At 48.4% G+C, this 15926-nt stretch overlaps 1 long non-coding RNA gene across 9 annotated transcripts in view; it reads left to right on the plus strand.

Moving 5' to 3' along the window:
• LOC107135494 overlaps nucleotides 1-15223 on the plus strand; it is a 39892-nt gene extending 24669 nt beyond the window's left edge. For 8 of the 9 annotated variants that reach the window (XR_007342259.1, XR_007342253.1, XR_007342260.1 and 5 more), the window contains 6 exons: nucleotides 1305-1459; nucleotides 1535-1718; nucleotides 6804-8095; nucleotides 8292-9655; nucleotides 10215-10876; nucleotides 14029-15223. This is a non-coding gene — a long non-coding RNA (uncharacterized LOC107135494). The remainder of the gene's footprint in view (nucleotides 1-1304; nucleotides 1460-1534; nucleotides 1719-6803; nucleotides 8096-8291; nucleotides 9656-10214; nucleotides 10877-14028) is intronic. The other variant, XR_007342256.1, reaches the window with a different exon arrangement.
• The last annotated feature ends 703 nt before the right edge of the window (nucleotides 15224-15926 follow it).

Genomic DNA, 15926 nt, shown 5'->3' on the forward strand with positions numbered 1-15926 from the left:
GCACACACCTGTAGTGTCAGCAACTTGGGAGGCTGACGCAGGAGGATTTCAAGTTGGAGGCCAGCTTCAGCAACTTACTGAGAACCTGTCTCAAAATTAAGCCAGGTGCAGTGGTGCACACCTGTAATCCCAGTGTCTCCAGAGCCTGAGTGACGCAGGAGGATCATGAGTTCAAAGCCAGCCTCAGCAACAGTGAGGCACTAAGCAACTCATCGAGACCCTATCTCTAAATAAAATACAAAATTGGGCTGGAGATGTATCTTGGTGGTTAAGTGCACCAGGGTTCAATCCCTGGTACCAAAATAAATAAATACATACATAAATAAAATAAAATAAATACAATTTAAAAAGGACTAAAGAATGTAGCTCCATGGTATAGCACTTGCCTAACATGTGAGGCCTGAGTTCAATCCCCAGCACCACAAAAACCAAAAGCAAACCAAAAACATGTCACTATCAAATGTGAGTCTTGCTTGTGGGTTTCTTTTCTTTCTTTCTTCCTTCCTTCCTTCCTTCCTTCCTTCCTTCCTTCCTTCCTTCCTTCCTTTCTTTCTTTCTTTCTTTCTGAAGTCAAGGAAGTTTTTGTCTCTTCCAAATTTGTTTAGAGTTTTATTTTATTTTTTTTAAATCACTAATCGACGTGGAACTTTCTTGATTCTTCCCCCCTCCATCTATGAGATGAAATACATCTTTTCTTCTATAGTCTGCTATTGTTGATTATAACAATAAAATTATATAATAAAACTATAGCCTACCTATCGTTAGGATTAGGTTAGGCAGTGAATGACAAAAGACCCAAAATAGTGGCTTTCATACCAGAGGATGTCGGTCTTTCTCACACACGTCTGGAGCAGGCAGTTAGGGGCAGTTTGGCCCTGGTACTCCAGCAAATGTACCATGCCCCAGGGCCCTCCCCTCATAGGCTGCCACTCTCCAGTGAGATGACCTCTTTATCCAAGGTGGCACTCTGGCCATTGCAGCCACATACTGCATAGGGAGCGGCCAGAAGGGTGAGGCAGAGACAAAGGGCTGGCCAACTGAGGGCTCTCAGAAAAGGCTCCTGAAGCTGGTGGCCTGGACACAGCCCATCTTTTACTACAGCTTTTTATATACATGTTTGTAGGTTCCATCAACTTACAATTTTCCTTTACCACACTGCCCTTGATTTTGATATGGCAGATGTGTGCAAATTGGGGGTTAATCATTCCTTGAAGGTCTGGCATTGCTTATATGAAAAATCTTTATCTTGGGAGTTTTATTGTGGGCAGATCGAAAAACATGTTTTAACAATTTCAAATTTACAGAAAGCTGAAGTAGAATACATACAATTTGTCCTGAACAAATACTCCAATGTTTCCTACAAACAAGGGCATTTTCTTATGTAACCACAACGGGACCATCAACCTCAGGAAATGGACATGGATACAGGACTGCCATCTACTCCTTGGGACCCATGCAGGTATCTAAAATTGTCCCACTCGTGTCCTTTAGAGCCAAAGGATCTGGTTCCAAGTCTCACATTACCAAGTCTCAGTCTCTTTCAGAGCAAGGCGGAGCCAGGGCTTTCCTGATCTTGAAGATTACAGGCCAGTTCTCTGCAGCACACCCTGCAATTTTGGTTTGAGTGATGTCTCCTCATCACTAGATTCAGGTCTTGAGTCTTCAGCAGGAACGTCCCAGGGGCTGCTGTATTATGGTTTCATCTTGTCCCATCACCGGTAATGTATGCTGTGATCCCTTGGAGAGAGTTTGCCAGGCTTCTCCACAGGAAAATCACTGCAGAAATCCCTTTTCCATTTATACTAAATAATTATATTGTGGGAGGAATTCTGAGACTATATAAATATCCTGCTCACCATCAAATTCTCCCTTCCTTCCTTTCCTCCCTAACAGTTTGGACTCGTGGTTTCTTATTTTATTTAAGGAGTTATAATCTGTTACTATCATTACTTATTTTGGTGCAGAGAGTAATGCAGATTTGCCCATGGATGCTCCTGCAAAGTACCTGCTGGGTCTTTCTGACCTGTCCCCATCATTCTTTAGGCACTTATTTACTTTCAGGTACTACAGGCTGTTCCAGATTCATCTTGTGTTTTCCCTGGAGTGGCCTGGAATCAGGCAGCACTGGCTCCTTTTAGAAGCCAAGATTTAAGTGCTCATTGCTTTGGGGTGTTGCTCCCAGGCACTCTCAGCAGAGAGGGCTGCAGAGTGTATCTCTCTGAGTTCACATCACCACCTCTGATTCCAAACCAACATCACGGGTTAGTTCTGTTTCTCTCTCTGGCCATATTTGTAATTCTCCTTGCTAACAGTGGAAACATGGCTCCCGTTACTTTAATATACTTATTTGATTATTTACAACTACTCTCTCATCACAACCACAGCTCCGTGTGTGTAGACACCCTCCTCACCCTGCACAGGCTCTGGCAGCCCATGCTGGACCCCACCTTCCTCGTGGCCCAGGGGAAGTAGTAGATAAAGGCTGATGTTGATTGAACTGCCCTACTCAATGCTCAGAAATTCAAGTGTTAACCTATAAAAATGCCTTTTAATTTTGAATTGTTACCGGAAAGGAAAACATTTGCTTGCATAACTGGGAAAAGCTCTTAAGAAATATTGTCAAGTAAATGAAAATGCAATTGAAAATCCTTATTGAACAGGTACATACAGCAGCACACGCCTGCGATCCTAGTGATTCAGGAGGCTAAGGCAGGAGGATTGCAAGTTCAAGGCCAGCCTGGGTGACTTAGCAAGACTATGTTTTAAAATAAAATAAAAAGAGCTGGGTTGTTCCTCGGTGGTAGAATGCACCTGGGTTCAATTCCCAATACTGGAAAACAAAACAAAACACACAAGAAATCCTTATTGAGAGGCTGGAGTTGTAGCTCAGTGGTAGAGCACTTGCCTAGTACGTGTGAGGCACTGGGTTTGATCCTCAGCACCACAAATAAATAAATAAATAAATAAATAAATGTATTTAAAAGTAAAAAAGAAAAAGAAGAAACCCTCATTGAAATCTTGGAACCTTGTGAACAACACAGCCTGAGACTCCTGGTTTGAGGCCCTTTTCCTGAACCCTGTGGTCTGCTTCTATACCTTTGTAAGTCATGCTTACAAAGGGTGGTTGGATGTGCCTGCTAACTGCATTATTGTCACACACACACTCACTGTCACAATACCATTGTCCTGCTGCATGGTCTCAGGTTGAGAAATTCGGTGGCTTCTCGTGTCTGTGGTTCATGGATGTTGATGTCCATGGCTGACATTTCCTAGGCTGGCCAGGGTGCCCACCTCCAGGGGCCATCCATCTGACATCCTGTGTCTGATCTGAGGTCTGAGGAACTGCATCCTGCTGGACAGGAAGGTGTGGAAGTGGAAAGCTCTGTCAGTCCCACCCCACACCCCAGCCATGTGCCCCTTCTGTCCTTCTGTGTCTCTGCTGATAGCCATCACGCGGATCAGGTAGGGGGCCCTGGAGACGGTTAGCCACCGGCAGAGCCACCACCTGGGGAGAGGCTGGCTGGATGTTGACCTCTCTGGGTGTTCAGGTCTCCTGCCACAGCCAGAGGACCTTGTCTCTCCCTCCTGTCTCTCCTCCTGCTTCTCTCCCTTTGGACCTTTCTATCCATTATCAACCTTTCCTCCAGGTGTCTTTTTCCTTTCACTATCTCTGTCACTTGTTTTCTCAGCCTGATTCTGCTACTGATTCATTGGGCCTTGGTTTTCTCATCTGGAAAATGGGGAGAGGGTTGGATCCTCAGGCCCTCCTGGCTCTTCCCTCTCCAACCGCCTGCCCCTGTAACATGTCCTCTCATCTGCTCCTTGTCTATCTTGCATTCTTTCCTCTCTGCCTCTGATTGCTCTTGGAATCTCTCTCCTTCCCCTTCTTCTATGACTTTACTTCCCTCCTGCAGCATCCACTTCCTGTCTTAATTTTTCCTTCTCTGAATCTAGTTCTCTTTCTCCCCCTCTCTCCTTCTGTTTCTCTTGCTTGTGACTCTAGAGTCTCTGTCTCATGTCTCTTTCTGCCTTCCTCCCTTTTTCCCATCTATGACAACTTGTTCTGAACTGTTTCCCTGTGTCACTGACCCCCCTCCACTCTGCTGTCTCAGTCTTTCCTAATACCAATGTTTCTGGGTTTCCACCCACTTCCCCACCCACTTCTCATGCCCTGGCAGAGGACTGGGAGCTGGGCTCTGGTGCCACGAGATCCCCACAGAGCCAGCTCCTCCCTGTGATGGGAACACTGGCTGTGAGGCTAGCCCTTGGAAGCATGTGGGGCCCAGCTGGCTGCCTCTGCCTCAAAGAAGGCTCGGAAAGTCACATGTGGCACTCAGAAGGTAGAAATCCTGCCACAGCCCAAACCCAGAGTAGGCTTCGGCTTCACGACCAAGCCTACCCCGTGTGTGTGGGCACATGTCTCTGCACACACAGCTGGGCACCAGCTCTGGTGGTCAGCTCCCCTCAGGGATTGCTGCTGGCGTTCAGATTCACTGAAAGATGGCTTCCTTTCCTTGGAGCCTACTCCAGCCTTGATCGCCAGCTCCCAGCCCTGGGCTGGCTCTTGGAATGTCTCCATGTGGAGATGATCAACACTCACAGGGAGAGAGTTCTGGCCCATGCACAGGTGAGGAGTTGCTTTAAACCCCATCAAGCCTGCAGATTCTGTGCCTTGCACTCTCCCCCCTCACTCCGTCCCATGCTTTCTAGAATTCAGACCTAGCAGACATTCCCTGGCATCCATGGGTGCCAGGTGATCCTGTCACTGTACACAAACCCACAGCCTCCCCAAGAGGTGGGCACAGTTCTCCATTTCATAGGTGATATTTAGGTTCCTGAGGTCACAGGCCAGACAGAGGCACAGCCCAGCACAAGTCCAATCTGCCCATATTGTTCTCTGCCCACTGTGACAACTCAAGGTTGAAGAATTGGCAGTGGGGGTGCCAGGGGGCAGGGAGAAGCTGTGTTGGCCTGCAGAAGCAGACCGTTGGCAGCTGGTCCTGGAAAAGGCACAACAGAAATAAAGTACGTCAGACTGCTGTTCCAGTAGGGACCAGGCGGAGTTCAAGGCCCGGTGTTTTCAGGGTGGGGCAGTGTGGCAGGCCTGACTCTGTAGGGTAAGAGTTGGAGGCACAGGCAAATCACAGGTAGCACAGCCTGGAGGAAGTGAGAAAGTCCCAAAGCATGGTCCAAGAGGAAGCTGTGACAGGCCTCGCTTCTTGGAGGTGGCTGGATGGTGGTTTAATAGCACAGACAAGGATTTGCCTCCTCCCTGGCTCACAGCCCAGGGCCTCTGGAGCACTGCATCAGGAAAGGCTCCTCAGGTCTCCAAACCCTGGTGTCCGCTCTGTGCCATCACTCTTGCTCCCAGTCCATGGTAAGTTCTTCAAACACTGTGCCAGGCCTCCCCTCTGGGGTCACTGGGGCCATGGAGAGTACTGGATAGCACTTCAGGCTGCAAACTGCCCCCTGAGCCTCCAGGACATTGGCAAGGGCCCATCTGACAAATGTGGCTCCTTTCTCATCACCGCTGCTCAGGGTTTCTGGATTCCCTCATCTACTCCTCGCAGTTCGCCATCGACTCTGCGCAGTTGTTGCTTCTGTCTGGCTCCAGTTCCGATGTTCATCCGGGGATGGAGATGAAGTCGCAGAGGGGGTTTCATCCACTTGCACGTGCATGAGGGTGGAGGGGCTGGAATTCACCAGACCAGGGATCCCTTCCAAAGCCTGTGGTTCTCATCTCCTGATGTGCCCCATCCTTTCCCATCTTCCAAATCTCTGCCTTCCCTACCAAATTACAGCAGCACCCTGTCTCACTGGCATGAAAAATGGAGCAGGCACAGAGTAGAAGATCAGAGAATATGGAACCCACAGATGTGCAAAGGTGTGCATGTGACTAGTGAGCAGGATGCCCCCGAGGAACTTCATCAAGGATGGACGGGAAGATTCTATTGAAGCCCAGGACTAGGAGCCTGGATGTGAGCTGCTGGCAGAAGAGGCAGACCCTCCTGGTGGCAGAGGTGTTGGCTGGCTCAGTGGGGCTGTCGCAATACAAACGTCTCAGGCTATAGGCTCAGCAGGAGAGGGTTTAGGCCAGGGCAGGTGTGGTCCTGTTCAACTCTACGCTGGCCTGCAGCACCTGGGCATGTTCTGTACACTGACTGATGTGAGAAAAAAAGGCTCACTGCAGGTACCTTCCCATGTGGGCCTCGGCCAGGCTGCAGACCTGCGCTCAGCATCATGGGGACCAGCTCACCCCCGAAGCCTGACTGCTATTCTGTGTTCTGGGCTGGACACTCCTCTGGCTCGGCACAGCCAGTTGCTTTGTGGCATCTTAAAGGTTTTTTTTTGTTGTTGTTGTTTATTTTGTTTTTTGAAGTTGTGTCTAATTGGGCTTTGCTTTCTGCAGGGTGCCCCCTGCCAATGAGGGCCCTTCGAGGTCCCTCTGAAGCAATTGGACCCAAGCCTTGTCCCTGTGAGAAATCCTGGCAGGGGTCAGGAGTGACAGTTATGCATAAAATCACCACCAAAGGGAATACGTGGCCTTTTACTGTCCTGTTAAGTGAGCAAATTCACACCCTGGGGAGGTGCAAGTTAAGTTCACATAAAATCTTCATTTCCCACATTACCAACTTGCACCTGGAGCTCCTCTGGGGCAGGGTGCATTTGGTGTCTGCCCAGGTGGCAGGATGGTCTCCCGTGTCTGCAGCATCTTCCCCAGCCTAAGAACAGCTCCCCAGACTGTCTTCCATCCCCAGGAACTAACTACTTTCACTCAAATAGAATTTTCTTCATTCTCACAGAAACTTCATTTGGATCCTCAGAGACTGATGCCTTTTCTTCTTACCTCGTGCTTTCTGGGGGACATCTCTGAGCCCCAAAGGCCTCACCTGTAAGTGTCATGGACCTCCAGCAGACCAAGCACTGTCTACCGTGTGTCCCATTTAGTCCTTGTGAGAACACAGAAGAAGGCGTGCTTATCTCCCTGGGCCCTGGGCAGAGTGCTCTCTGAGGCCCCCGGTACAGGCAGCAGGCGTGGCTGTCTCTGAGCCTGCTTTTGATGACTTGCTCCTACACTCAGCAGACTCTGACTTGGCCTTCAGTGCCTTGAGACTTTCACCTGCCAGAGCTGTCAATATAACTACAGGAGAAGCCCAGGTGTTCCCTCTTGTAGGTGGTTCAACGCCTAGAGACGCTAGCTGAGGCCAGTTACTTGAAGATTTGGTGCCCCCTGCTGGATACAGACTAAAATGCTAAGAGGAGACAACACTTTTTCAAAAGGGCATTTATTTCATCCATCAGCATCCTTCCATTAACCTTTCCACCGCCCCATTAAGCTACCATCCACACACCCACCCATCAATCCAACCAACCAACCATTTACCCGTCTAGCCATTCACAAGCCTATCCATCCTATTCATCCAAACACACACACACACATACACACTCACACTCACACACACACATGTCAGTCTCACTCATGTCCTTTAGGCATCACCCACTTTCATAGGGTCTCCCATTGCAACAGTCCCACGCTCCTCTTCTGCACCAGGCCCTGCATAGGCTTCAGTGATAGAAAAAGAAGGAAGGCCTTCATCTGTGTCTCTTTCTTATTTGCAGATCACCCTTATACGCATCATATCTTCTGTCCCTGTAGTGTCCTTAAAGAGCCTAAAGATCCCAATTTGACTGATGAAGAAACTGAAACCTGAGAGACCAAGTGGTATGGCAGAAATAGTCTGGGGACAGAGAGATCAGTTTCAAATCAAGGCTCTGTTGCTTACTAATTCTGCCACCCTGGGCAAGTTTCTTAAGTTCTCCAAACCTTGATTCCTTATCTGTGAAGTTAGCTACTTTGACATATATTTATTGTGTATAACTTAGATGCCAGACTTGGCATTGGGGCACAGCAATGAATAAGGAGGGAGGGGCCCCTGCTCTTGTGAACCTTACTGGGCTATTATGGTAAAATTTATATGAGATGGGAACATCCTGCATTGTCATAGAAATGCCACTTACGTCATGTCTTTGTTACTACCTCTGTAAAGAACACAATCAGGTTAAGAGATGCTTTTGTGGGAAAAGAAAAGTTTAGGTAATGTTTTTATTTATTATTTATTTATTTTTTTTTAGAGAGAGGGAGGGAGAGAGAGAGAGAATTTCAATATTTATTTTTCAGTTTTCAGCGGACACAACATCTTTCTTTGTATGTGGTGTGCTGAGGATCGAACCCGGGCCGCACGCATGCCAGGTGAGCGCGCTACCGCTTGAGCCACATCCCCAGCCCCTAGGTAATGTTTTTAAAAAGCAGTACAGATAGGGGTCGGGAGCACAGACTTCGGAACCAGGCTGCCTGGTCTGAATCCCAGCTCTGCCACCTGAGAAGCCTGTGACCTTCAGCTGGTAATAACCTCCTTGCATTTTGGTTTTCTCATCAGCAGAATGGGGATAACAATTCAGCATGTGCTTTATCACATATCTAGCCAAGCACATATGGGGGCCCAGTCATGAACAAGATGGGGAAGGCCCTTCCTATCTCAGGAGGGCAGAGGGGCCACTGTGTGCCAAGCACCCAGTACAGCCTGAGACTCCCATGACTGTGTGCAAAGGCTCTTGTGGTGAAATTCACTAGTACTTTCTGTTGCTGCTCCTTGGCTCCCTGGGGCTGATGAGAGTAGCAACCAGGGTGCAGAAGTCCCAGTCAATTAACAGGTCAGAAGTGTCAATAGCCGAGCAGCCCCACGAGAGGGACTGGTAAGTGGCTAAGCATGGAGGTGTGTGAGCAGGGTGGACATACAAACAGGCAGTGCTGCCCAGTTGGAGAGTTGGCACAGAGGCCACTTAAAGCTCCTTCCTCAATCAAGAGGCTCCATTTTTCTGGGGGGACAGATGGAGTTGCTGTTAATACCCATGGGGAAGCCCCCAAAATGGAGAGAAAATAGCCAGGGTGGTACTGCCTCTTGGGGACACTCACCAGAGCGTCTGCCTGATACCTGAGGCCCTCTGCTATGGCTCAGTTTCTTCCAGGATCTAGGAAGACTGGTGGACAACCTGGGCACCCTTCCCAGGGACTGCCTCCTAGTCCTAGGCACACCCCCCGACGCCAGGTGGATGTATATGACACCGAGACAAACCTTCCCAGCCTCCCCCCAAATTGCAGATTCATGAACAAAGTAAATGATCCTTGTGTTAAGCCTTGAAGTTTGGGATGGATAACTAGACAGCTAGAGCATGCCCTGTACTCTGCTTAGCTCTCCAAGAATTCAAGGAGATAATGTGTTTCTAGAATATATGAATTATGTCACCTTGTGAAGTTACTTACCTGCCCTCAGTCTCTGTTTCTCATCTCTAAAATGGTGACAGGAATCGTAACATCTGGAAAAATGCACACAGAGTCACAGCAGTCTGGGTAAATACCCCTGATACCTGCCCCTTGTCTTCAGGGTGAAATCTAAACTGCCAAGCCTGGTATTTAAGGCCCTTTTCCATTTGGTCCCTGAAAATTCCTCCAGCCTCATCCCCTGCCACGTCCCCAGACTCAGGAATCTTGGCATCATCCATGCTCCCAGGCCTCCAGACACCTGCTTCTGCTGGTCCCTGTCACCCATGCGCTGTCTGCTCCTATCTGCCTGGTGAACTGCTGTGGACGCTCGAGGTATAGTCATTGACTGCTCCTCTTGAAGTCTTCCTTGACTCCACCTAGGCTCTGGGTACACCTGGTAGTTTCTTCTCTCAGAGCGGCCATTGCCTAGGACTTTCTCTGTGGAGACAGACACCAGACAACAACCCCTCTGGCTTGGGAGCCACATCTGACATGGAGAATGGGACACTCAGGGAGAGCTGAGTAAAGGGCCCATTTGGTCAGTTGAGGCCTGGTGAGATCAGGGCCCAAAGGCCTTGGAGACTTGGTGAACAGCAGGGGGAAATGTTGGGTGGGAGACCCGGCCAGGGTTATCGTCCCTGGGTGGACCACTGTGGCTCTGGAGGTCTCTGAATATCCAATGGGGGCAATGCCAAACCACAGAAATGGACAGACCCAGAAATGGGATGCCTTTCAGATTAGCCCTGGAGATTTGGGCCCAGAGTCTGAGGCCAGGCCTGCCTGTCAGCTGTGAGTGTCCACACGGACCTTCTAGGCAAGTAGCTGCCATATCTATGCACCTTGGATGCTCTGGTCTCTTCATGTTTGCTTTATGTCACTCCTTTCTTCTTAGGTGTCCTCCTTCCAGCTGCTCCTAGGAAAGACACCCCCCCCCTTCTTCAAGGCCTGGATGGACTAAATGCCACCCCTCCCCTGACTGCCACAGGGAAAGGTTATGCTGAGGTCTCCCATCAGCCCATCCATACCCACTCTTCACCTCACCTGCCTTTCCAGGTCCCAGGAGGCTGACCTGTGTGGACAATATCCATGGGGTCTCGAACCCTGAATTTTTGCTGGGTTTGGTCAATAAGAAGCTCTAGCAGCTGACCAGAGGGCTGAAGGATGTGGCCTTGGGTTTCTACTTCCCTGAGTTCTCCTAGCAAGGATGCTGCAGATTGATGTGTCCTTTCATTGAGAGTCCCTGCACCTTTTTTGGCAGCCAACTCTCTTCTTCCTGGATCCTGGATGCCCTCCCTTCCACCCACTGGACCTGGGGAGGTTAACAGGGATGCAACCATTAGCCTTGGGCCGCTGCGATACTGGTACCCTGCTCCATCACAAGCATTTATGCACAAGATCTCCTTGGATGATCCCAATTTGACTGTGCATGGATTCTGACTAGGAGTGACCCTAGAAGGAAGACCCTCCAAACAGGATCGTGGAGTTGGAGTTGGTGCTATAGCTGTGCAACACAGGGATAATCTCTTTACTGGGGGAAGCGGAAAGCTATCACTGGTAATAGCACAATGTCAAGTCTAAGCTGAGAGACCACAGTTTGGGATATCATGCGACTGTGGCACTTGGTCCCTGTGGCAATGATGCTATTATACAGATAGAGGAAGTATTTTCTGGTTCTTACAGACCCAGAGAGCATATTTATAGTCAGGAGTCACTTAGCAATGGGGACACATTGTGAGAAATGTGCTGTGTGAATCTCCTAGAATGTACTCACCTAGTCCTACACGGTACAGCCTGCTACATGCATAGGCTAGGCTGTATATACTGTTATGTAGGTAGTTTCTCACTGATCTTTATGCAGTGCATACTTGATAAGAAATATAAAATTATGACCACATAGGTGAGATCACGTGGACAACAGAAGGTTTCCACGATGCATGACCTAGTCCCTCGTGTCCGGCAGGTGTCGGGAAGGTATAATGGGCCCAAACCCACGATCTGCTGGTCAAATTCCAGAGCCCTCTGATCTCCTACAATACAGGAGGGGCCCTGGTGGGGAGAGGGGAACACGGAGACAAGGGGAGGACATGGATGGGACCAAGAATTGTCCCCCTGAACCCCATGTACCAGCAGAGGCAGCCCCTCTCCTTCTTTCTGAGCACCTCTTCTCTTTGGCCTTTCAGTGGCTCCTGAACAGTCATTCAGTACGAACCAGTACCCATGCCCCTGAGGACACAGGCTGTGCCTTCAGGCCACAGCCAGGGTTCCAACCCAGTCTAGCCTGGAGAAGTCTAAGGTCTATACCACATGTCAAGTAGATAGTCTGTAGTGAAAGACTTATAAGACCTCGTCAATCTGTATCACCAGGAGTCCAAGGGAATGGATTAGATAGAGGGGTTTAGACACAGTGGGGAGATTCTAAGTCTCTCTTGGGCCACCTTCGCTGATATGGTGCTCCAGGGGATTTAGGGACGTTTTGACTTAGTCATTTAGGAGTAGTTTTAATCATCTTCTAGGTTGACTAACTGGAGTTCACACCCAATGCGGGAGGGCCTCACTGAGTGAAGAGGAAGTGCCAGAATCTCCTTGGAATGGGGAGTGGAAGGCCCTGGAGGCTTAGGAAAGCTCACTAGTCTCTGCATCCTGCTGGCCCCTGGGGAAGCTGGGGATGCTGCCTCCAGCCGAGCAGTAAGGAGTGCACATATGGTGGGGACTTGGTCATGCTGAAGGACCCTGTAGTGGTGGTCCTCTGCAGGCTAGAGGTGGAAGTGTCCTGTTGGGTGACAGGAGTCCAGACTGATGGTAGCACTCGACCATCAAAAACAAACAGCGGGGAGAATTACCAGAGGTGTGGAGTGGTTCTTGAAGGGTCTCAGGGATCCGTGGGGGATCGCTAACTAATTTTTCCCTAGAGGGAAAAATAGCTGGAAGACTTCTAAGGTTATGCTTGAACATAGGAAGAAAAAATTTTAGGCTTGACGCACATAAAAAGAACCCCATCTTGAGTCACTATAGTGGGGTGCACTGCCTCTTAGTTCCTAGTGGAGGGTCTCAGGCTCTTGACAGGGGTGGGAGGTTCTAAGTCCCTTTGAGCAAAGTGCATGCCATGAATCTTCCTCCAAGGGGGAACTATGGCCTCCACCAGGGTGACCATCAAGTGTCCACACCATCCAGGAGGTTACTAGACACTGGCTCCATTCCCGGTGCCTGAAGAACCAGAATACCTGGAGGGTCACAGGTAGAAGTAGGAAGTCCAGGTGGGATGTGCTGTCTTGGCCTGAAGACTTCTAAGAGAGAGTCTAGTGGGATCATGCACCATCCTGTGGTTGTTTCTCCAGTTCCAGAGTGAAGGATGGGAGTAGAAATCCACAGAAACTAGTAGCATCCCCATATTTTGCTTCCCTGGCCTGCAGATTGAGGGTTCTATGGGAGAAAATGTCAACTAGAAACCCCCAAAATGTACCCATAGCTTTCCTTTGCCCAGAGTGTAGCAAAAGCAATACCATGTGCCCTAGAGCACTGCAGAAGTGAGCGGCAGCACCAAAGACTTGAGAGGTACAGGGACAGTCAGTCCTGTGAAATCTCCATGTAACTTGCCTTCTGACTGTTACAAAAGCCAGATAAGTCCTAGAGAATAAAGCTGATCATCACAAACGCCATCAGAGGGTGATGTCAAGGGAAGTTATCTGGAATAGCTATCTTTACTAGATCAAGGCAACACAGCCCCTGACACCTGGTAGGTAGCCACTGGCCTAGCAAATATTTTCTTTTCCATCCTATCAGTGAGGAAAATCAAAAGTGGTATGCAGGAGAAGAGTATGCCCTTACTTGTTTTGTCCCCAGAGCTATATCATTTCTCCCAGTTCCTTGTCATAATAGGGCTCAAAGGGACTTTGGATCAGCTTGATATACCACAGAACATCCTGCTGGTTAATTATATTGATGTCATTTTGCTAATTAGACCTGGTGTTTGGGAGATAGCCAGAATCCTAGATGTTGTAGTGATACGTGCTAAAGAGAGGGAGATCCTGTCTGCAGAAATTTAGGAGGCTGTCACATTGGGGTCCAGTTAGCCTAGAGTTGTGTTGGAATATTCTTTATAACATGAGAGGCAAATTGTGGTGCTTTGTGCCACCCATCACATAGAAAGGGTATAGTGCTTGGTGAACCTGTTTAGGTGTTTGGGGTAATGTATATGACATTTAGATGTATCACCCTCACCCATCGATCAGATAACCCACACAGCTTCTACTCTGGAGTGGAGTCCAGAGCCAAAAAGAGTTATGCAGCAGATTCAGGCAAGCTGCCCTGCCACTCAGCCTGTGACTCAAGAGACCCAGTGGTAATCCATAGCAGGCAGAGATGCCACATGGAGCCTTGTATAAGTTCTGGCAAGAGAATCACCTTGCAGGCCCCTAGGGTTTTGGAGAAGAACCATATTATTTTCTGTGGATCACTTTTATCCATTGGAAAAGCAGCTTGTGACTTTCTCTGAGTCCTGGTAGAGAATTAATATTTGACATGAACACCAAATGACCAGGTTACCAGAGATGACAGTTGAACTGGGTATAATATGATCCACTGGGTCACAAGATTAAACGTGCAAAGAAGTCTCCCTTAATAAAATGGAAGTGGCAAATTATGAGACCAAGTATATGGTTTGGTGATACCTAGCCCTACCTTCCCCCTTCTTCTACCCACACCCATAGGAAGTTCCCGATCACCAGCTGTCATGGAGGGACATGAGCTGGACATGATGGACACTGCATTCCAACTCAAATCAAGTCTGGTTCTGCAATCTGAGTGGTAAAGGGAGGCTTCCCAGTGGGCAGAATGTCAGGGGATAAGTACATGTGCAGATGGAGAGATGGCCCAGGGTGCTTCTTTACTGTCACTCCCGAGCAGCTGATAATGGGCCATCTGGATGGCCAGCATCCTGATGTCTTGGGCACCATCACTGAGATGTATGGATGAGCCTCTCAGAATAGTCACAGAGTGTGAAAAGCTACTCATCTCGTATAAATGCCTACAGAGGGTATCTATGACAGAGGAAGCCCCAGTCACTTAGGTAGACAAGACAACCCAGCTATCAGCCACTTCCCCAGACACTCCTGTGCAGAATGGGCTGAAGTAGCCATGGCAGCTGGGTTGGGGGTTATGTGTGAACTCAAAACATGGACACTCACCCAGGCTCATCTGCCTACTGCCACAGTCTAGTGTTCAACCTGTCAACAGCAGAGGTCGCTGCTGAGCCCCTAATCTGGCACCCTTTCCCTGGTTGGGCAGCAGTGGTGTGGGGGTCAGTCAGTCAGCTATCTGGTGACAGGTTGATTATATCATATTTCTCCCCTCATGGAGGAGGCAACACTTAATTTGTTTTCCTGGACCTTATAATGATCATTCTGTGATCGTTATAGTCCCACAAGAATGCCTTATCTTTCACTGTGCTGTCCAACATTGCCTCTGATCAGAGGTAGGATTTTATTGCAATGGAGCTGGGGCAGTCAGCTCACTGGTTTCCCCTCATCTCCCCTCACCCTCTATGTGGGGAGAGATCCGACTGGATAGAACTATGGAATGCTCTGCTACAGGCTTGGTGAGAATGAGTGGGGAGAAAACATCCTGTCCTGACAGGGTGCAGTGTATGCCTCACACCAGGGCCCACCGGGTCATCCCTTTGTCAGGTGCATAGACCACAAACCAAGGCAAATGACAGGAGGAGCCTCTTTCACCATTACCTGATAGACTCACTGGAAGAATGTTTGCCCCACTGTGGTATGCTGAGTTTAATTCCTTTGTCTGCATGCTGAGAAGTGGGATAATTGAGTCAAATGGTGGTTCCATTCCAAGTTTTCTAAGGAATCGCCATACTTTCCAGAGTGATTGCGCCAATTTGTAGTCCCACCAGCAATGTATGAATGTGCCTTCCCACCCCGCCCCCCATCCTCGCCAACACTTGCTTGTATTCTTGCTAATTGCCATTCTGGCTGGAGTGAGATGAACTCTCAGTGTAGTTTTAATTTGCATTTCCCTAATTGCTAGAGATATTGAATATTTTTTTCATATATTTATTGATCGATTATATTTTTTCTTCTGAGAAGTGCCTGTTCATTTCCTTTGCCTATTTATTGATTGGGTTATTTGTTTTGGTGTTAAGTTTTTTGAGTTCTTTATATATCCTAGAGATTTATGCTTGCTCTGAGTTGTAGGTGGCAAGATTTTCTTCCATTCTGTAGGCTCTCTCTTCACACTCTTAATTATTTCCTTTGCTGTGAAAAAGCTTTTTAATTTGATACCATCGCATTTATTGATTCTTGATTTTACTTCTTGTGCCCGAGGAGACTTGTTGAGAAAGTCATTTCCTAAGCTGCTGTGATGGAGTGTTGGGTCTACATTTTCTTCTAGTAGGTGGAGGGTCTCTGGTCTGATGCCTAGGTTCTTGATCCATTTTGAATTGAGTTTCATGCAGGGTGAGAGATAGGGGTTACATTTCATTCTACTGCATATAGATTTCTAGTTTTGCCAGCACTATTTGTTGAAGAGGCTATATTTTCTCCAATGTATGTTTATGGCACCTTTGTCTAGTATGAGATAACCATATTTATGT

Source organism: Marmota marmota, unplaced genomic scaffold (genome assembly GCF_001458135.2).
Source record: "Marmota marmota marmota unplaced genomic scaffold, marMar, whole genome shotgun sequence".
NCBI lineage: Eukaryota > Metazoa > Chordata > Mammalia > Rodentia > Sciuridae > Marmota > Marmota marmota.